Source organism: Dendrobates tinctorius, unplaced genomic scaffold (genome assembly GCF_039654945.1).
Source record: "Dendrobates tinctorius isolate UK_male_01 unplaced genomic scaffold, ASM3965494v1 ptg000099l, whole genome shotgun sequence".
Lineage (NCBI taxonomy): Eukaryota > Metazoa > Chordata > Amphibia > Anura > Dendrobatidae > Dendrobates > Dendrobates tinctorius.
The window spans coordinates 9,977,918-9,997,893 of record NW_027361767.1 but is presented as its reverse complement, the minus strand read 5'-3'; the positions used below and the strand labels follow the sequence as shown (position 1 = coordinate 9,997,893).

Sequence of the window (19,976 nt, the reverse complement as noted above, 5' to 3'; positions counted from 1 at the left end):
CAAACTTTTTCGATCATCAGGGGTGAAGATAACACATAAGTTGGGAATTTCATAAAATCCTGAAGGGCTGAGGGCATCCCACAACCGGTCTCCCATGAGGTCATCATGGGGGGTGCAATGTGGGGGTAACTTGTGTGCTGATAAAAGGTCTAAAGAAATTATGATCTGTGTGGAACTATAGCGAGTACAAAGAAGGGCAACAAAATTAATAAAGGGGATGGAGGAACTACAATACCCAGAGAGATTAGCAAAAAAGTATTATTTAGTCTAGAAAAGAGGTAACTGAGGGGCGATCTCATAACCATGTATAAGTATATAAGGGGACAATACAAATATCTCTCCGTGGATCTGTTTATACCAAGGAAGGTGACGGTCACAAGGGGGCATTCTCTGCGTCTGGAGGAGAGAAGGTTTTTCCACCAACATAGAAAAGGATTCTTTACTTGTAGGGCAGGGAGAATCTGGAATTCCTTGTCTGAGGAGGTGGGGATGGCGAACTCAGTCAAGGGGTTCAAGAGAGGCCCGGATGTCTTCCTGGAGCGTAACAATATTGTATCTTGCAGTTATTAGGTTCTTTAGAAGGATTTCTTCTGACGGAATATAGGCTGAACTGGACGGACAAATGTCTTTTTTCGGCCTTGCTAACTACAGCTCTGGCAAAAATTAAGAGACCACTGCAAAATTTTAATTTTGTCTTAATTTTCTCTTTATAGGTATATTTTTGAGTAAAATGTAAATTGCTCTTATATTCTATAAACTACTGACAAAATGTCTTCGAATTTCCAAGCACTAAATTTTGTACTTATTTTCAGAAAATGAAAAATGGTCAAAATAGCAAAAAAAAATGCAGTGCTTGCAGACCTCAAATAATGCTACGAAAACAAGTTCATAATTATTTAGAAACAACAGTACTAATGTTTTATCTCAGGAAGAGTTCAGAAATCAATATTTTGTGGAATAACCATGATTTTTAAGCACAGCTTTCATGTGTCTTGGCATGCTTTCGACCAGTCTTTCACACTGCTTTTGGGTGACATTATGCCACTCCTGGTACAAAAATTTAAGCAGTTCTTCTTTGTTTGATGGCTTGTGACTATCCATCTTCCTCACTTTCAAGAGGTTTTCAATGGGGTTCAGGTTTGGAGATTGGGCTGGCCATGACAGCGATTTGAGCTAGTGTTCCTTCATCCACACGCTGGTTTACCTAGCCGTGTGGCATGGTGCATTGTTCTGCTGGAAAAGCCAGTCCTCAGAGTTGGGGAACGTTGCCTGAGCAGAAGGAATCAACTGTTTTTCCAGGATAACCTTGTATGCGGCTTGATTCACATGTCCTTCGCAAAGATTAACCTGCCCAATTCAAGCCTGGAAACTATGATTTTTGTGGAACTAGAGCAAGTCCAAAAAGGGGCAACAAAATTTAGTAACGGGATGAAAGAATTACGGTACCCAGCGAGATTATCAATGTAGAGAGCCCGGATAGCTCAGTCGGTAGAGCATCAGACTTTTAATCTGATATTTAAAAGTTATGGTGATATTCAGAAGATGCATATTTTTCATAACTGTATCTCCTGCCTATAAGCCACAAATCAATAGTGGACAGATCGCTAACAACAGCCATGTCATGTTTGGTCTCTGGGTAGTGGTAAAATCCCGATAAAAGATATGGCGGCAATCTCAAACTTTTGCGATCATCAGGGGTGAAGATAACACATAAGTTGGGAATTTCATAAAATCCTGAAGGGCTGAGGGCATCCCACAACCGGTCTCCCATGAGGTCATCATGGGGGGTGCAATGTGGGGGTAACTTGTGTGCTGATAAAAGGTCTAAAGAAATTATGATCTGTGTGGAACTATAGCGAGTACAAAGAAGGGCAACAAAATTAATAAAGGGGATGGAGGAACTACAATACCCAGAGAGATTAGCAAAAAAGTATTATTTAGTCTAGAAAAGAGGTAACTGAGGGGCGATCTCATAACGATGTATAAGTATATAAGGGGACAATACAAATATCTCTCCGAGGATCTGTTTATACCAAGGAAGGTGACGGTCACAAGGGGGCATTCTCTGCGTCTGGAGGAGAGAAGGTTTTTCCACCAACATAGAAAAGGATTCTTTACTTGTAGGGCAGGGAGAATCTGGAATTCCTTGTCTGAGGAGGTGGGGATGGCGAACTCAGTCAAGGGGTTCAAGAGAGGCCCGGATGTCTTCCTGGAGCGTAACAATATTGTATCTTGCAGTTATTAGGTTCTTTAGAAGGACGTAGATCTGGGGATTTCTTCTGACGGAATATAGGCTGAACTGGACGCACAAATGTCTTTTTTCGGCCTTGCTAACTACAGCTCTGGCAAAAATTAAGAGACCACTGCAAAATTTTCATTTTGTCTTAATTTTCTCTTTATAGGTATATTTTTGAGTAAAATGTAAATTGCTCTTATATTCTATAAACTACTGACATGTCTTCGAATTTCCAAGCACTAAATTTTGTACTTATTTTCAGAAAATGAAAAATGGGCAAAATAGCAAAAAAAATGCAGTGCTTGCAGACCTCAAATAATGCTACGAAAACAAGTTCATAATTATTTAGAAACAACAATACTAATGTTTTATCTCAGGAAGAGTTCAGAAATCAATATTTTGTGGAATAACCATGATTTTTAATCACAGCTTTCATGTGTCTTGGCATGCTTTCTACCAGTCTTTCACACTGCTTTTGGGTGACATTATGCCACTCCTGGTACAAAAATTTAAGCAGTTCTTCTTTGTTTGATGGCTTGTGACTATCCATCTTCCTCACTTTCAAGAGGTTTTCAATGGGGTTCAGGTTTGGAGATTGGGCTGGCCATGACAGCGATTTGAGCTAGTGTTCCTTCATCCACACGCTGGTTTACCTAGCCGTGTGGCATGGTGCATTGTTCTGCTGGAAAAGCCAGTCCTCAGAGTTGGGGAACGTTGCCTGAGCAGAAGGAATCAACTGTTTTTCCAGGATAACCTTGTATGCGGCTTGATTCACATGTCCTTCGCAAAGATTAACCTGCCCAATTCAAGCCTGGAAACTATGATTTTTGTGGAACTAGAGCAAGTCCAAAAAGGGGCAACAAAATTTAGTAACGGGATGAAAGAATTACGGTACCCAGCGAGATTATCAATGTAGAGAGCCCGGATAGCTCAGTCGGTAGAGCATCAGACTTTTAATCTGATATTTAAAAGTTATGGTGATATTCAGAAGATGCATATTTTTCATAACTGTATCTCCTGCCTATAAGCCACAAATCAATAGTGGACAGATCGCTAACAACAGCCATGTCATGTTTGGTCTCTGGGTAGTGGTAAAATCCCGATAAAAGATATGGCGGCAATCTCAAACTTTTGCGATCATCAGGGGTGAAGATAACACATAAGTTGGGAATTTCATAAAATCCTGAAGGGCTGAGGGCATCCCACAACCGGTCTCCCATGAGGTCATCATGGGGGGTGCAATGTGGGGGTAACTTGTGTGCTGATAAAAGGTCTAAAGAAATTATGATATGTGTGGAACTATAGCGAGTACAAAGAAGGGCAACAAAATTAATAAAGGGGATGGAGGAACTACAATACCCTTAGAGATTAGCAAAAAAGTATTATTTAGTCTAGAAAAGAGGTAACTGAGGGGCGATCTCATAACCATGTATAAGTATATAAGGGGACAATACAAATATCTCTCCGAGGATCTGTTTATACCAAGGAAGGTGACGGTCACAAGGGGGCATTCTCTGCGTCTGGAGGAGAGAAGGTTTTTCCACCAACATAGAAAAGGATTCTTTACTTGTAGGGCAGGGAGAATCTGGAATTCCTTGTCTGAGGAGGTGGGGATGGCGAACTCAGTCAAGGGGTTCAAGAGAGGCCCGGATGTCTTCCTGGAGCGTAACAATATTGTATCTTGCAGTTATCAGGTTCTTTAGAAGGACGTAGATCTGGTGATTTCTTCTGACGGAATATAGGCTGAACTGGACGCACAAATGTCTTTTTTCGGCCTTGCTAACTACAGCTCTGGGAAAAATTAAGAGACCACTGCAAAATTTTCATTTTGTCTTAATTTTCTCTTTATAGGTATATTTTTGAGTAAAATGTAAATTGCTCTTATATTCTATAAACTGCTGACATGTCTTCGAATTTCCAAGCACTAAATTTTGTACTTATTTTCAGAAAATGAAAAATGGTCAAAATAGCAAAAAAAATGCAGTGCTTGCAGACCTCAAATAATGCTACGAAAACAAGTTCATAATTATTTAGAAACAACAATACTAATGTTTTATCTCAGGAAGAGTTCAGAAATCAATATTTTGTGGAATAACCATGATTTTTAATCACAGCTTTCATGTGTCTTGGCATGCTTTCCACCAGTCTTTCACACTGCTTTTGGGTGACATTATGCCACTCCTGGTACAAAAATTTAAGCAGTTCTGCTTTGTTTGATGGCTTGTGACTATCCATCTTCCTCACATTCAAGAGGTTTTCAATGGGGTTCAGGTTTGGAGATTGGGCTGGCCATGGCAGCGATTTGAGCTAGTGTTCCTTCATCTACATGCTGGTTTACAAAGCCGTGTGGCATGGTGCATTGTTCTGCTGGAAAAGCCAGTCCTCAGAGTTGGGGAACGTTGCTTGAGCAGAAGGAATCAACTGTTTTTCCAGGATAACCTTGTATGCGGCTTGACTCACATGTCCTTCGCAAAGATTAACCTGCCCAATTCAAGCCTGGAAACTATGATTTTTGTGGAACTAGAGCAAGTCCAAAAAGGCGCAACAAAATTTAGTAACGGGATGAAAGAATTACGGTACCCAGCGAGATTATCAATGTAGAGAGCCCGGATATCTCAGTCGGTAGAGCATCAGACTTTTAATCTGAGGGTCCAGGGTTCAAGTCCCTGTTCGGGTGTAAGCTTTTAATAAATGGTAATGTTATGTACCATGGACGGTACTCAGTCACTATTTGGCACTATTATGTGGCTCTGTTATGGTGATATTCAGAAGATGCATATTTTTCATAACTGTATCTCCTGCCTATAAGCCACAAATCAATAGTGGACAGATCGCTAACAACAGCCATGTCATGTTTGGTCTCTGGGTAGTGGTAAAATCCCGATAAAAGATATGGCGGCAATCTCAAACTTTTGCGATCATCAGGGGTGAAGATAACACATAAGTTGGGAATTTCATAAAATCCTGAAGGGCTGAGGGCATCCCACAATCGGTCTCCCATGAGGTCATCATGGGGGGTGCAATGTGGGGGTAACTTGTGTGCTGATAAAAGGTCTAAAGAAATTATGATCTGTGTGGAACTATAGCGAGTACAAAGAAGGGCAACAAAATTAATAAAGGGGATGGAGGAACTACAATACCCAGAGAGATTAGCAAAAAAGTATTATTTAGTCTAGAAAAGAGGTAACTGAGGGGCGATCTCATAACGATGTATAAGTATATAAGGGGACAATACAAATATCTCTCCGAGGATCTGTTTATACCAAGGAAGGTGACGGTCACAAGGGGGCATTCTCTGCGTCTGGAGGAGAGAAGGTTTTTCCACCAACATAGAAAAGGATTCTTTACTTGTAGGGCAGGGAGAATCTGGAATTCCTTGTCTGAGGAGGTGGGGATGGCGAACTCAGTCAAGGGGTTCAAGAGAGGCCCGGATGTCTTCCTGGAGCGTAACAATATTGTATCTTGCAGTTATTAGGTTCTTTAGAAGGATTTCTTCTGACGGAATATAGGCTGAACTGGACGGACAAATGTCTTTTTTCGGCCTTGCTAACTACAGCTCTGGCAAAAATTAAGAGACCACTGCAAAATTTTCATTTTGTCTTAATTTTCTCTTTATAGGTATATTTTTGAGTAAAATGTAAATTGCTCTTATATTCTATAAACTACTGACAACATGTCTTCGAATTTCCAAGCACTAAATTTTGTACTTATTTTCAGAAAATGAAAAATGGTCAAAATAGCAAAAAAAAATGCAGTGCTTGCAGACCTCAAATAATGCTACGAAAACAAGTTCATAATTATTTAGAAACAACAGTACTAATGTTTTATCTCAGGAAGAGTTCAGAAATCAATATTTTGTGGAATAACCATGATTTTTAAGCACAGCTTTCATGTGTCTTGGCATGCTTTCCACCAGTCTTTCACACTGCTTTTGGGTGACATTATGCCACTCCTGGTACAAAAATTTAAGCAGTTCTTCTTTGTTTGATGGCTTGTGACTATCCATCTTCCTCACTTTCAAGAGGTTTTCAATGGGGTTCAGGTTTGGAGATTGGGCTGGCCATGACAGCGATTTGAGCTAGTGTTCCTTCATCCACACGCTGGTTTAACTAGCCGTGTGGCATGGTGCATTATTCTGCTGGAAAAGCCAGTCCTCAGAGTTGGGGAACGTTGCCTGAGCAGAAGGAATCAACTGTTTTTCCAGGATAACCTTGTATGCGGCTTGATTCACATGTCCTTCGCAAAGATTCGCAAAAACCAGGGGAAGAGTCTTGAGGAGATCATTTGCATATTCCCAGTGCCTTCTGGGATAAGTGAAGAGTCTCCGCGAGCTCTACGATCACTGGGTTTTGGCCGTTGCAGCTGAAAAGAGGAAATCGGAAAACCAGGGGAAGAGTCTTGAGGAGATCATTTGCATATTCCCAGTGCCTTCTGGGATAAGTGAAGAGTCTCCGCGAGCTCTACGATCACTGGGTTTTGGCCGTTGCAGCTGAAAAGAGGAAATCGGAAAACCAGGGGAAGAGTCTTGAGGAGATCATTTGCATATTCCCAGTGCCTTCTGGGATAAGTGAAGAGTCTCCGCGAGCTCTACGATCACTGGGTTTTGGCCGTTGCAGCTGAAAAGAGGAAATCGGAAAACCAGGGGAAGAGTCTTGAGGAGATCATTTGCATATTCCCAGTGCCTTCTGGGATAAGTGAAGAGTCTCCGCGAGCTCTACGATCACTGGGTTTTGGCCGTTGCAGCTGAAAAGAGGAAATCGGAAAAACATTTTGGCTCATCTTTCATCGTTTTTAAGAAAACTCAAGATGGAAGAGGCCAGGAGCCATTTGGTGAGCTGCATTTCTTGCTACATGTTCACAGACTTACCAGTGGAAAAGCCAAATTTCACATGCCACAAATGCAAGCTTGTGTCCCTGTTGGAGGAAAAGTTGCAAAATCTCGAAGAGAGGTTGGCTAAGTTGAAGATCATTAAGGAAGGTGAAGAGTTCTTGGACAGAGCAGAATTATCTCTTCATGTTACAGAAAGAGAAGAAATTCGAAGTGCACCTGAAGAAACAGAGGAATGGAGACATGTGACCCAGAGAAGCAGGAGGATCAGGAGGCAGTCAGCACCCATACTGCTCAGAAACCAGTACCAGGCTCTCACGCAGGAAAATGATGAAGAAATACATCAGGATAAGACTTTGCCAACAAACAGCAACCTTGTACGCCTTCAGAGTCCTCCTGGATGGAGAAAGAAAAATGTTGTGAAGAAGAAACGGAGAGTGGTGGTCATGGGGGATTCCCTGTTGAGAGGAACAGAGGCCGCTATCTGCAGACCGGATATAACTTCAAGAGAAATGTGCTGTCTTCCAGGTGCAAAAATTAAAGATGTGTCTGACAGGATATCAGGACTCTTCAGACCTACAGATGACTACCCATTCCTGCTACTACATGTGGGGACAAATGACACCGCAAGAAACGACCTGGAAACCATCTGCAGAGACTTTGAAGACTTAGGCAAGAAAGTGAAAGAACTGGGAGCGCAGGTGGTCTTCTCTTCCATCCTCCCAGTGGATGGCCATGGAACAAGGAGGTGGAATAAGATTCTGCAGGTGAACAACTGGCTACGTCGATGGTGCCGTCAGCAACGATTTGGATTTCTGGATCACGGAGTGAACTACTTATACGATGGACTACTTGCTAGAGATGGGGTGCACCTTACGAAGACTGGAAAGCATGTATTTGGAAGTCGCCTTGCTACACTTGTAAGGAGAGCTTTAAACTAGAACAACATGGGAAGGGAAGCAAAAGACCAGAAAAAGCCATACACCTGACAAATGCTATTGAGAACTCTGCTAATAGAAGTGGAAAGGAAGAACAAAGACGAAAGAATCTAATTAATAAAAATATTGGAGAAAGAGAAACCAATCACAAACTAAAATGTTTCTATACTAATGCACAAAGCATGGGCAACAAACAAGGAGAATTGGAACTACTAACACAGGAAAAGAAATATGATGTCATTGGAATCACTGAAACTTGGTGGGACGATACACATGATTGGAATACAAGACTAGAAGGATACAACTTATTTGCAAGAAACAGACTTGATAAACGAGGAGGAGGTGTTGCATTGTATGTTAGAAACGCGTATATCTGCACAGAGATTGAAGCTTCAGAGACTGGGAGTTCTGTGGAAACTGTTTGGGTAAGAATACAAGGACAGAACAATGGAAAGGACACCATTGTAGGCATTTACTACAGGCCGCCTGTGCAAGCTGAAGATATGGATGAACTCTTTATGCATCAAATGGCCAAGTTCTCCAAAAAATATGACATAGTTGTCATGGGAGATTTCAACTATCCAGACATTTGTTGGGAATCTCTCTCAGGCAAAACTAACAGGTCAAGGAAATTCTTATCCTCTCTTGCTGACAACTTTATCTTCCAAAAGGTAGGGGAGAAAACAAGGGGAACTGCTACCTTGGATCTAATCCTTATAAACAGGGAGGAAATGGTTGAGGAGGTAAAAGTGGCTGGAACCCTAGGAGGTAGCGACCATGCTATTTTAGAATTTTGGATAACTAGAGGCGGAAGACCTGTGAAGACTCAGACGTCAAGGTTAGATTTCAGAAAGGCAGATTTTAAGGGATTCAGAAAGATAATTGGAGGGATCCAATGGCTGGATATCCTTAAAGACAAAAATGTCCAGGAAGGATGGGAAATCTTGAAAAATGAAATTCTCAAAGCACAGTTGTTAACAATTCCGAAAAGAGGCAAGAATAGGAAGCATTTAAGGAAACCAGGATGGGTGAACACAGAACTTAAGCACATGCTAAAAAGGAAGAAAAAAATGTTTATAAAATGGAAAGAGGGAGGCATATCTAAAGAAGAATATAATGCTGTCTGCAGAATCTGCAGGGCACAAATCAGATTATCTAAAGCTGAAAATGAATTGAGGCTTGCAAGAGATGTCAAAAGCAATAATAAAGGATTTTGGGGATATGTCAAAAGTAAAAGAAAAGTCAAAGATGCTATAGGATTTTTACAGGATGAAAATGATGAAATGGTAAGACAGGATGTTGAGAAGGCTGAACTTTTAAATTCCTATTTTGCATCTGTTTTCTCTCAGAAAGGAAATGTAACACCAACTGTTATTCACTGTCCTATTAAGGGAATAGAAGAATCCAGGATATCTATAAGCAGAAAGATAGTGAGGAAACACTTAGCTAACCTAAATGAATTCAAGTCTCCAGGTCCAGATGAATTACACCCCAGAGTACTGAAGGAGATAGCAGAAGAAATTTCTGAACCACTCTCCATAATCTTTGAAAATTCTTGGAGAACAGGAGAAGTGCCAGAAGACTGGAGAAGAGCAAATGTTGTTCCTATCTTCAAAAAGGGGAAGAAGGTGGACCCAGGCAACTATAGGCCGGTGAGTCTGACTTCTATACCAGGAAAGATCTTTGAACAAATTATTAAACAACATGTAAGTCAATACCTGGATAAGAATGAAGTGATCAAACAGAGTCAGCATGGGTTTGTAACTAATAAGTCATGTCAGACTAACTTAATTTCCTTCTATGACGGTATCACTGATTGGGTGGATCAAGGAAATGCTGTAGATATAGTATATCTTGACTTCAGCAAAGCATTTGACAAAGTCTCTCATACAATCCTTATTGAAAAAATGACTAAGTATGGAATGGACAAGGCAACTGTTAGGTGGATTCATAGCTGGCTTAGTGATCGGACCCAAAGAGTGGTCGTAAATGGCTGCACATCCAGTTGGAAGAATGTCTCAAGTGGGGTACCACAGGGCTCTGTCCTGGGCCCTGTATTGTTCAACATCTTTATCAACGATTTAGATGAAGGAATTGAGGGTAAACTGATTAAATTTGCTGATGACACAAAGCTAGGAGGGATAGCTAATACTAGAGAAGAGAGAGAGAGGATTCAAAAAGATTTAAATAAACTAGAGAAGTGGGCAGTAACTAACAGAATGGTTTTTAACAGGGAGAAATGCAAAGTACTACATCTGGGCAATAAAAATGAAAAAAGCATATATAGAATGGGAGGAATAGGGCTAAGTGACAGCACATGTGAAAAAGACTTGGGTATAATAATAGATCACAGACTGAATATGAGTCAACAGTGTGATGCAGCAGCAAAAAAGGCAAATGCAGTTCTAGGATGTATTAACAGAAGCATACAGTCTAGATCACGTGAAGTCATTATTTCCCTCTACTCCTCTTTGGTCAGACCTCATCTGGAATATTGTGTCCAATTTTGGGCACCACATTTTAAAAAAGACATCAACAAACTGGAGCAAGTTCAGAAAAGAGCGACCAGAATGGTGACCGGTCTGCAAACCCTGTCTTATGAGGAAAGGTTGCAGGATTTGGGAATGTTTAGTTTGCACAAGAGAAGACTGAGAGGAGACTTAATTGCTGTCTACAAATATCTAAAGGGCTGTCACATTGTAGAAGGATCAACTTTATTCTCATTTGCACAAGGAAAGACTAGAAGCAATGGGATGAAACTGAATGGGAGGAGACACAGATTAGATATTAGAAAAAACTTTTTGACAGTTAGAGTGATCAATGAGTGGAACAGGCTGCCACGAGAAGTGGTGAGTTCTCCTTCAATGGAAGTCTTCAAACAGAGGCTGGACAGACATCTGACTGGGATGATTTAGCGAATCCTGCTTTGAGCAGGGGGTTGGACCAGATGGCCCAGGAGGTCCCTTCCAACTCTAAGATTCTATGATTCTATGATTCTATGATTCTAAGATTAACCTGCCCAATTCAAGCCTGGAAACTATGATTTTTGTGGAACTAGAGCAAGTCCAAAAAGGGGCAACAAAATTTAGTAACGGGATGAAAGAATTACGGTACCCAGCGAGATTATCAATGTAGAGAGCCCGGATAGCTCAGTCGGTAGAGCATCAGACTTTTAATCTGATATTTAAAAGTTATGGTGATATTCAGAATATGCATATTTTTCATAACTGTATCTCCTGCCTATAAGCCACAAATCAATAGTGGACAGATCGCTAACAACAGCCATGTCATGTTTGGTCTCTGGGTAGTGGTAAAATCCCGATAAAAAATATGGCGGCAATCTCAAACTTTTGCGATCATCAGGGGTGAAGATAACACATAAGTTGGGAATTTCATAAAATCCTGAAGGGCTGAGGGCATCCCACAACCGGTCTCCCATGAGGTCATCATGGGGGGTGCAATGTGGGGGTAACTTGTGTGCTGATAAAAGGTCTAAAGAAATTATGATCTGTGTGGAACTATAGCGAGTACAAAGAAGGGCAACAAAATTAATAAAGGGGATGGAGGAACTACAATACCCAGAGAGATTAGCAAAAAAGTATTATTTAGTCTAGAAAAGAGGTAACTGAGGGGCGATCTCATAACCATGTATAAGTATATAAGGGGACAATACAAATATCTCTCCGAGGATCTGTTTATACCAAGGAAGGTGACGGTCACAAGGGGGCATTCTCTGCGTCTGGAGGAGAGAAGGTTTTTCCACCAACATAGAAAAGGATTCTTTACTTGTAGGGCAGGGAGAATCTGGAATTCCTTGTCTGAGGAGGTGGGGATGGCGAACTCAGTCAAGGGGTTCAAGAGAGGCCCAGATTTCTTCCTGGAGCGTAACAATATTGTATCTTGCAGTTATTAGGTTCTTTAGAAGGACGTAGATCTGGGGATTTCTTCTGACGGAATATAGGCTGAACTGGACGGACAAATGTCTTTTTTCGACCTTGCTAACTACAGCTCTGGCAAAAATTAAGAGACCACTGCAAAATTGTCAGTTTGTCTTAATTTTCTCTTTATAGATGAAAGAATTACGGTACCCAGCGAGATTATCAATGTAGATAGCCCGGATAGCTCAGTCGGTAGAGCATCAGACTTTTAATCTGAGGGTCCAGGGTTCAAGTCCCTGTTCGGGCGTAAGCTTTTAATAAATGGTAATGTTATGTACCATGGACGGTACTCAGTCAGTATTTGGCACTATTATGTGGTTCTGTTATGGTGATATTCAGAAGATGCATATTTTTCATAACTGTATCTCCTGCCTATAAGCCACAAATCAATAGTGGACAGATCGCTAACAACAGCCATGTCATGTTTGGTCTCTGGGTAGTGGTAAAATCCCGATAAAAGATATGGCGGCAATCTCAAACTTTTTCGATCATCAGGGATGAAGATAACACATAAGTTGGGAATTTCATAAAATCCTGAAGGGCTGAGGGCATCCCACAACCGGTCTCCCATGAGGTCATCATGGGGGGTGCAATGTGGGGGTAACTTGTGTGCTGATAAAAGGTCTAAAGAAATTATGATCTGTGTGGAACTATAGCGAGTACAAAGAAGGGCAACAAAATTAATAAAGGGGATGGAGGAACTACAATACCCAGAGAGATTAGCAAAAAAGTATTATTTAGTCTAGAAAAGAGGTAACTGAGGGGCGATCTCATAACCATGTATAAGTATATAAGGGGATAATACAAATATCTCTCCGAGGATCTGTTTATACCAAGGAAGGTGACGGTCACAAGGGGGCATTCTCTGCGTCTGGAGGAGAGAAGGTTTTTCCACCAACATAGAAAAGGATTCTTTACTTGTAGGGCAGGGAGAATCTGGAATTCCTTGTCTGAGGAGGTGGGGATGGCGAACTCAGTCAAGGGGTTCAAGAGAGGCCCGGATGTCTTCCTGGAGCGTAACAATATTGTATCTTGCAGTTATTAGGTTCTTTAGAAGGATTTCTTCTGACGGAATATAGGCTCAACTGGACGGACAAATGTCTTTTTTCGGCCTTGCTAACTACAGCTCTGGCAAAAATTAAGAGACCACTGCAAAATTTTCATTTTGTCTTAATTTTCTCTTTATAGGTATATTTTTGAGTAAAATGTAAATTGCTCTTATATTCTATAAACTACTGACAACATGTCTTCGAATTTCCAAGCACTAATTTTTGTACTTATTTTCAGAAAATGAAAAATGGTCAAAATAGCAAAAAAAATGCAGTGCTTGCAGACCTCAAATAATGCTACGAAAACAAGTTCATAATTATTTAGAAACAACAGTACTAATGTTTTATCTCAGGAAGAGTTCAGAAATCAATATTTTGTGGAATAACCATGATTTTTAAGCACAGCTTTCATGTGTCTTGGCATGCTTTCCACCAGTCTTTCACACTGCTTTTGGGTGATATTATGCCACTCCTGGTACAAAAATTTAAGCAGTTCTTCTTTGTTTGATGGCTTGTGACTATCCATCTTCCTCACTTTCAAGAGGTTTTCAATGGGGTTCAGGTTTGGAGATTGGGCTGGCCATGACAGCGATTTGAGCTAGTGTTCCTTCATCCACACGCTGGTTTACCTAGCCGTGTGGCATGGTGCATTGTTCTGCTGGAAAAGCCAGTCCTCAGAGTTGGGGAACGTTGCCTGAGCAGAAGGAATCAACTGTTTTTCCAGGATAACCTTGTATGCGGCTTGATTCACATGTCCTTCGCAAAGATTAACCTGCCCAATTCAAGCCTGGAAACTATGATTTTTGTGGAACTAGAGCAAGTCCAAAAAGGGGCAACAAAATTTAGTAACGGGATGAAAGAATTACGGTACCCAGCGAGATTATCAATGTAGAGAGCCCGGATAGCTCAGTCGGTAGAGCATCAGACTTTTAATCTGATATTTAAAAGTTATGGTGATATTCAGAAGATGCATATTTTTCATAACTGTATCTCCTGCCTATAAGCCACAAATCAATAGTGGACAGATCGCTAACAACAGCCATGTCATGTTTGGTCTCTGGGTAGTGGTAAAATCCCGATAAAAGATATGGCGGCAATCTCAAACTTTTGCGATCATCAGGGGTGAAGATAACACATAAGTTGGGAATTTCATAAAATCCTGAAGGGCTGAGGGCATCCCACAACCGGTCTCCCATGAGGTCATCATGGGGGGTGCAATGTGGGGGTAACTTGTGTGCTGATAAAAGGTCTAAAGAAATTATGATCTGTGTGGAACTATAGCGAGTACAAAGAAGGGCAACAAAATTAATAAAGGGGATGGAGGAACTACAATACCCAGAGAGATTAGCAAAAAAGTATTATTTAGTCTAGAAAAGAGGTAACTGAGGGGCGATCTCATAACGATGTAAAAGTATATAAGGGGACAATACAAATATCTCTCCGAGGATCTGTTTATACCAAGGAAGGTGACGGTCACAAGGGGGCATTCTCTGCGTCTGGAGGAGAGAAGGTTTTTCCACCAACATAGAAAAGGATTCTTTACTTGTAGGGCAGGGAGAATCTGGAATTCCTTGTCTGAGGAGGTGGGGATGGCGAACTCAGTCAAGGGGTTCAAGAGAGGCCCGGATGTCTTCCTGGAGCGTAACAATATTGTATCTTGCAGTTATTAGGTTCTTTAGAAGGACGTAGATCTGGGGATTTCTTCTGACGGAATATAGGCTGAACTGTACGCACAAATGTCTTTTTTCGGCCTTGCTAACTACAGCTCTGGCAAAAATTAAGAGACCACTGCAAAATTTTCATTTTGTCTTAATTTTCTCTTTATAGGTATATTTTTGAGTAAAATGTAAATTGCTCTTATATTCTATAAACTACTGACATGTCTTCGAATTTCCAAGCACTAAATTTTGTACTTATTTTCAGAAAATGAAAAATGGTCAAAATAGCAAAAAAAATGCAGTGCTTGCAGACCTCAAATAATGCTACGAAAACAAGTTCATAATTATTTAGAAACAACAATACTAATGTTTTATCTCAGGAAGAGTTCAGAAATCAATATTTTGTGGAATAACCATGATTTTTAATCACAGCTTTCATGTGTCTTGGCATGCTTTCCACCAGTCTTTCACACTGCTTTTGGGTGACATTATGCCACTCCTGGTACAAAAATTTAAGCAGTTCTGCTTTGTTTGATGGCTTGTGACTATCCATCTTCCTCACATTCAAGAGGTTTTCAATGGGGTTCAGGTTTGGAGATTGGGCTGTCCATGGCAGCGATTTGAGCTAGTGTTCCTTCATCCACATGCTGGTTTACCTAGCCGTGTGGCATGGTGCATTGTTCTGCTGGAAAAGCCAGTCCTCAGAGTTGGGTAACGTTGCTTGAGCAGAAGGAATCAACTGTTTTTCCAGGATAACCTTTTATGCGGCTTGATTCACATGTCCTTCGCAAAGATTAACCTGCCCAATTCAAGCCTGGAAACTATGATTTTTGTGGAACTAGAGCAAGTCCAAAAAGGGGCAACAAAATTTAGTAACGGGATGAAAGAATTATGGTACCCAGCGAGATTATCAATGTAGAGAGCCCAGATAGCTCAGTCGGTAGAGCATCAGACTTTTAATCTAAGGGTCCAGGGTTCAAGTCCCTGTTCGGGCGTAAGCTTTTAATAAATGGTAATGTTATGTACCATGGACGGTACTCAGTCAGTATTTGGCACTATTATGTGGTTCTGTTATGGTGATATTCAGAAGATGCATATTTTTCATAACTGTATCTCCTGCCTATAAGCCACAAATCAATAGTGGACAGATCGCTAACAACAGCCATGTCATGTTTGGTCTCTGGGTAGTGGTAAAATCCCGATAAAAGATATGGCGGCAATCTCAAACTTTTGCGATCATCAGGGGTGAAGATAACACATAAGTTGGGAATTTCATAAAATCCTGAAGGGCTGAGGGCATCCCACAACCGGTCTCCCATGAGGTCATCATGGGGGGTGCAATGTGGGGGTAACTTGTGTGCTGATAAAAGGTCTAAAGAAATTATGATCTGTGTGGAACTATAGCGAGTACAAAGAAGGGCAACAAAATTAATAAAGGGGATGGAGGAACTACAATACCCAGAGAGATTAGCAAAAAAGTATTATTTAGTCTAGAAAAGAGGTAACTGAGGGGCGATCTCATAACGATGTATAAGTATATAAGGGGACAATACAAATATCTCTCCGAGGATCTGTTTATACCAAGGAAGGTGACGGTCACAAGGGGGCATTCTCTGCGTCTGGAGGAGAGAAGGTTTTTCCACCAACATAGAAAAGGATTCTTTACTTGTAGGGCAGGGAGAATCTGGAATTCCTTGTCTGAGGAGGTGGGGATGGCGAACTCAGTCAAGGGGTTCAAGAGAGGCCCGGATGTCTTCCTGGAGCGTAACAATATTGTATCTTGCAGTTATTAGGTTCTTTAGAAGGATTTCTTCTGACGGAATATAGGCTGAACTGGACGGACAAATGTCTTTTTTCGGCCTTGCTAACTACAGCTCTGGCAAAAATTAAGAGACCACTGCAAAATTTTCATTTTGTCTTAATTTTCTCTTTATAGGTATATTTTTGAGTAAAATGTAAATTGCTCTTATATTCTATAAACTACTGACAACATGTCTTCGAATTTCCAAGCACTAAATTTTGTACTTATTTTCAGAAAATGAAAAATGGTCAAAATAGCAAAAAAAAATGCAGTGCTTGCAGACCTCAAATAATGCTACGAAAACAAGTTCATAATTATTTAGAAACAACAGTACTAATGTTTTATCTCAGGAAGAGTTCAGAAATCAATATTTTGTGGAATAACCATGATTTTTAAGCACAGCTTTCATGTGTCTTGGCATGCTTTCCACCAGTCTTTCACACTGCTTTTGGGTGACATTATGCCACTCCTGGTACAAAGATTTAAGCAGTTCTTCTTTGTTTGATGGCTTGTGACTATCCATCTTCCTCACTTTCAAGAGGTTTTCAATGGGGTTCAGGTTTGGAGATTGGGCTGGCCATGACAGCGATTTGAGCTAGTGTTCCTTCATCCACACGCTGGTTTACCTAGCCGTGTGGCATGGTGCATTGTTCTGCTGGAAAAGCCAGTCCTCAGAGTTGGGGAACGTTGCCTGAGCAGAAGGAATCAACTGTTTTTCCAGGATAACCTTGTATGCGGCTTGATTCACATGTCCTTCGCAAAGATTAACCTGCCCAATTCAAGCCTGGAAACTATGATTTTTGTGGAACTAGAGCAAGTCCAAAAAGGGGCAACAAAATTTAGTAACGGGATGAAAGAATTACGGTACCCAGCGAGATGATCAATGTAGAGAGCCCGGATAGCTCAGTCGGTAGAGCATCAGACTTTTAATCTGATATTTAAAAGTTATGGTGATATTCAGAAGATGCATATTTTTTCATAACTGTATCTCCTGCCTATAAGCCACAAATCAATAGTGGACAGATCGCTAACAACAGCCATGTCATGTTTGGTCTCTGGGTAGTGGTAAAATCCCGATAAAAAATATGGCGGCAATCTCAAACTTTTGCGATCATCAGGGGTGAAGATAACACATAAGTTGGGAATTTCATAAAATCCTGAAGGGCTGAGGGCATCCCACAACCGGTCTCCCATGAGGTCATCATGGGGGGTGCAATGTGGGGGTAACTTGTGTGCTGATAAAAGGTCTAAAGAAATTATGATCTGTGTGGAACTATAGCGAGTACAAAGAAGGGCAACAAAATTAATAAAGGGGATGGAGGAACTACAATACCCAGAGAGATTAGCAAAAAAGTATTATTTAGTCTAGAAAAGAGGTAACTGAGGGGTGATCTCATAACCATGTATAAGTATATAAGGGGACAATACAAATATCTCTCCGAGGATCTGTTTATACCAAGGAAGGTGACGGTCACAAGGGGGCATTCTCTGCGTCTGGAGGAGAGAAGGTTTTTCCACCAACATAGAAAAGGATTCTTTACTTGTAGGGCAGGGAGAATCTGGAATTCCTTGTCTGAGGAGGTCGGGATGGCGAACTCAGTCAAGGGGTTCAAGAGAGGCCCGGATGTCTTCCTGGAGCGTAACAATATTGTATCTTGCAGTTATTAGGTTCTTTAGAAGGACGTAGATCTGGGGATTTCTTCTGATGGAATATAGGCTGAACTGGACGGACAAATGTCTTTTTTCGGCCTTGCTAACTACAGCTCTGGCAAAAATTAAGAGACCACTGCAAAATTTTCATTTTGTCTTAATTTTCTCTTTATAAGTATATTTTTGAGTAAAATGTAAATTGCTCTTATATTCTATAAACTACTGGCAACATGTCTTCGAATTTCCAAGCACTAAATTTTGTACTTATTTTCAGAAAATGAAAAATGGTCAAAATAGCAAAAAAAATGCAGTGCTTGCAGACCTCAAATAATGCTACGAAAACAAGTTCATAATTATTTAGAAACAACAATACTAATGTTTTATCTCAGGAAGAGTTCAGAAATAAATATTTTGTGGAATAACCATGATTTTTAATCACAGCTTTCATGTGTCTTGGCATGCTTTCCACCAGTCTTTCACACTGCTTTTGGGTGACATTATGCCACTCCTGGTACAAAAATTTAAGCAGTTCTGCTTTGTTTGATGGCTTGTGACTATCCATCTTCCTCACATTCAAGAGGTTTTCAATGGGGTTCAGGTTTGGAGATTGGGCTGGCCATGACAGCGATTTGAGCTAGTGTTCCTTCATCCACACGCTGGTTTACCTAGCCGTGTGGCATGGTGCATTGTTCTGCTGGAAAAGCCAGTCCTCAGAGTTGGGGAACGTTGCCTGAGCAGAAGGAATCAACTGTTTTTCCAGGATAACCTTGTATGCGGCTTGATTCACATGTCCTTCGCAAAGATTAACCTGCCCAATTCAAGCCTGGAAACTATGATTTTTGTGGAACTAGAGCAAGTCCAAAAAGGGGCAACAAAATTTAGTAACGGGATGAAAGAATTACGGTACCCAGCGAGATTATCAATGTAGAGAGCCCGGATATCTCAGTTGGTAGAGCATCAGACTTTTAATCTGAGGGTCCAGGGTTCAAGACCCTGTTCGGGCGTAAGCTTTTAATAAATGGTAATGTTATGTACCATGGACGGTACTCAGTCACTATTTGGCACTATTATGTGGTTCTGTTATGGTGATATTCAGAAGATGCATATTTTTCATAACTGTATCTCCTGCCTATAAGCCACAAATCAATAGTGGACAGATCGCTAACAACAGCCATGTCATGTTTGGTCTCTGGGTAGTGGTAAAATCCCGATAAAAGATATGGCGGCAATCTCAAACTTTTGCGATCATCAGGGGTGAAGATAACACATAAGTTGGGAATTTCATAAAATCCTGAAGGGCTGAGGGCATCCCACAATCGGTCTCCCATGAGGTCATCATGGGGGGTGCAATGTGGGGGTAACTTGTGTGCTGATAAAAGGTCTAAAGAAATTATGATCTGTGTGGAACTATAGCGAGTACAAAGAAGGGCAACAAAATTAATAAAGGGGATGGAGGAACTACAATACCCAGAGAGATTAGCAAAAAAGTATTATTTAGTCTAGAAAAGAGGCAACTGAGGGGCGATCTCATAACCATGTATAAGTATATAAGGGGACAATACAAATATCTCTCCGAGGATCTGTTTATACCAAGGACGGTGACGGTCACAAGGGGGCATCCTTCTTTAGAAGGATTTCTTCTGACGGAATATAGGCTGAACTGGACGGACAAATGTCTTTTTTCGGCCTTGCTAACTACAGCTCTGGCAAAAATTAAGAGACCACTGCAAAATTTTCATTTTGTCTTAATTTTCTCTTTATAGGTATATTTTTGAGTAAAATGTAAATTGCTCTTATATTCTATAAACTACTGACAACATGTCTTCGAATTTCTAAGCACTAAATTTTGTACTTATTTTCAGAAAATGAAAAATGGTC

At 40.8% G+C, this 19,976-nt stretch overlaps 4 non-coding genes across 4 annotated transcripts; all 4 read left to right on the top strand.

Moving 5' to 3' along the window:
* Window positions 1-4,840: 4,840 nt before the first annotated feature.
* Window positions 4,841-4,913, top strand: TRNAK-UUU (transfer RNA lysine (anticodon UUU)). Its single transcript has one exon. It is a non-coding gene; the product is annotated as a tRNA-Lys (tRNA).
* Window positions 4,914-12,114: 7,201 nt separating this feature from the next.
* Window positions 12,115-12,187, top strand: TRNAK-UUU (transfer RNA lysine (anticodon UUU)). Its single transcript has one exon. It is a non-coding gene; the product is annotated as a tRNA-Lys (tRNA).
* A 3,382-nt stretch (window positions 12,188-15,569) lies between these two features.
* On the top strand, window positions 15,570-15,642 carry TRNAK-UUU (transfer RNA lysine (anticodon UUU)). Its single transcript has one exon. It is a non-coding gene; the product is annotated as a tRNA-Lys (tRNA).
* A 3,387-nt stretch (window positions 15,643-19,029) lies between these two features.
* TRNAK-UUU (transfer RNA lysine (anticodon UUU)) lies at window positions 19,030-19,102 on the top strand. The gene has a single exon. It is a non-coding gene; the product is annotated as a tRNA-Lys (tRNA).
* The last annotated feature ends 874 nt before the right edge of the window (window positions 19,103-19,976 follow it).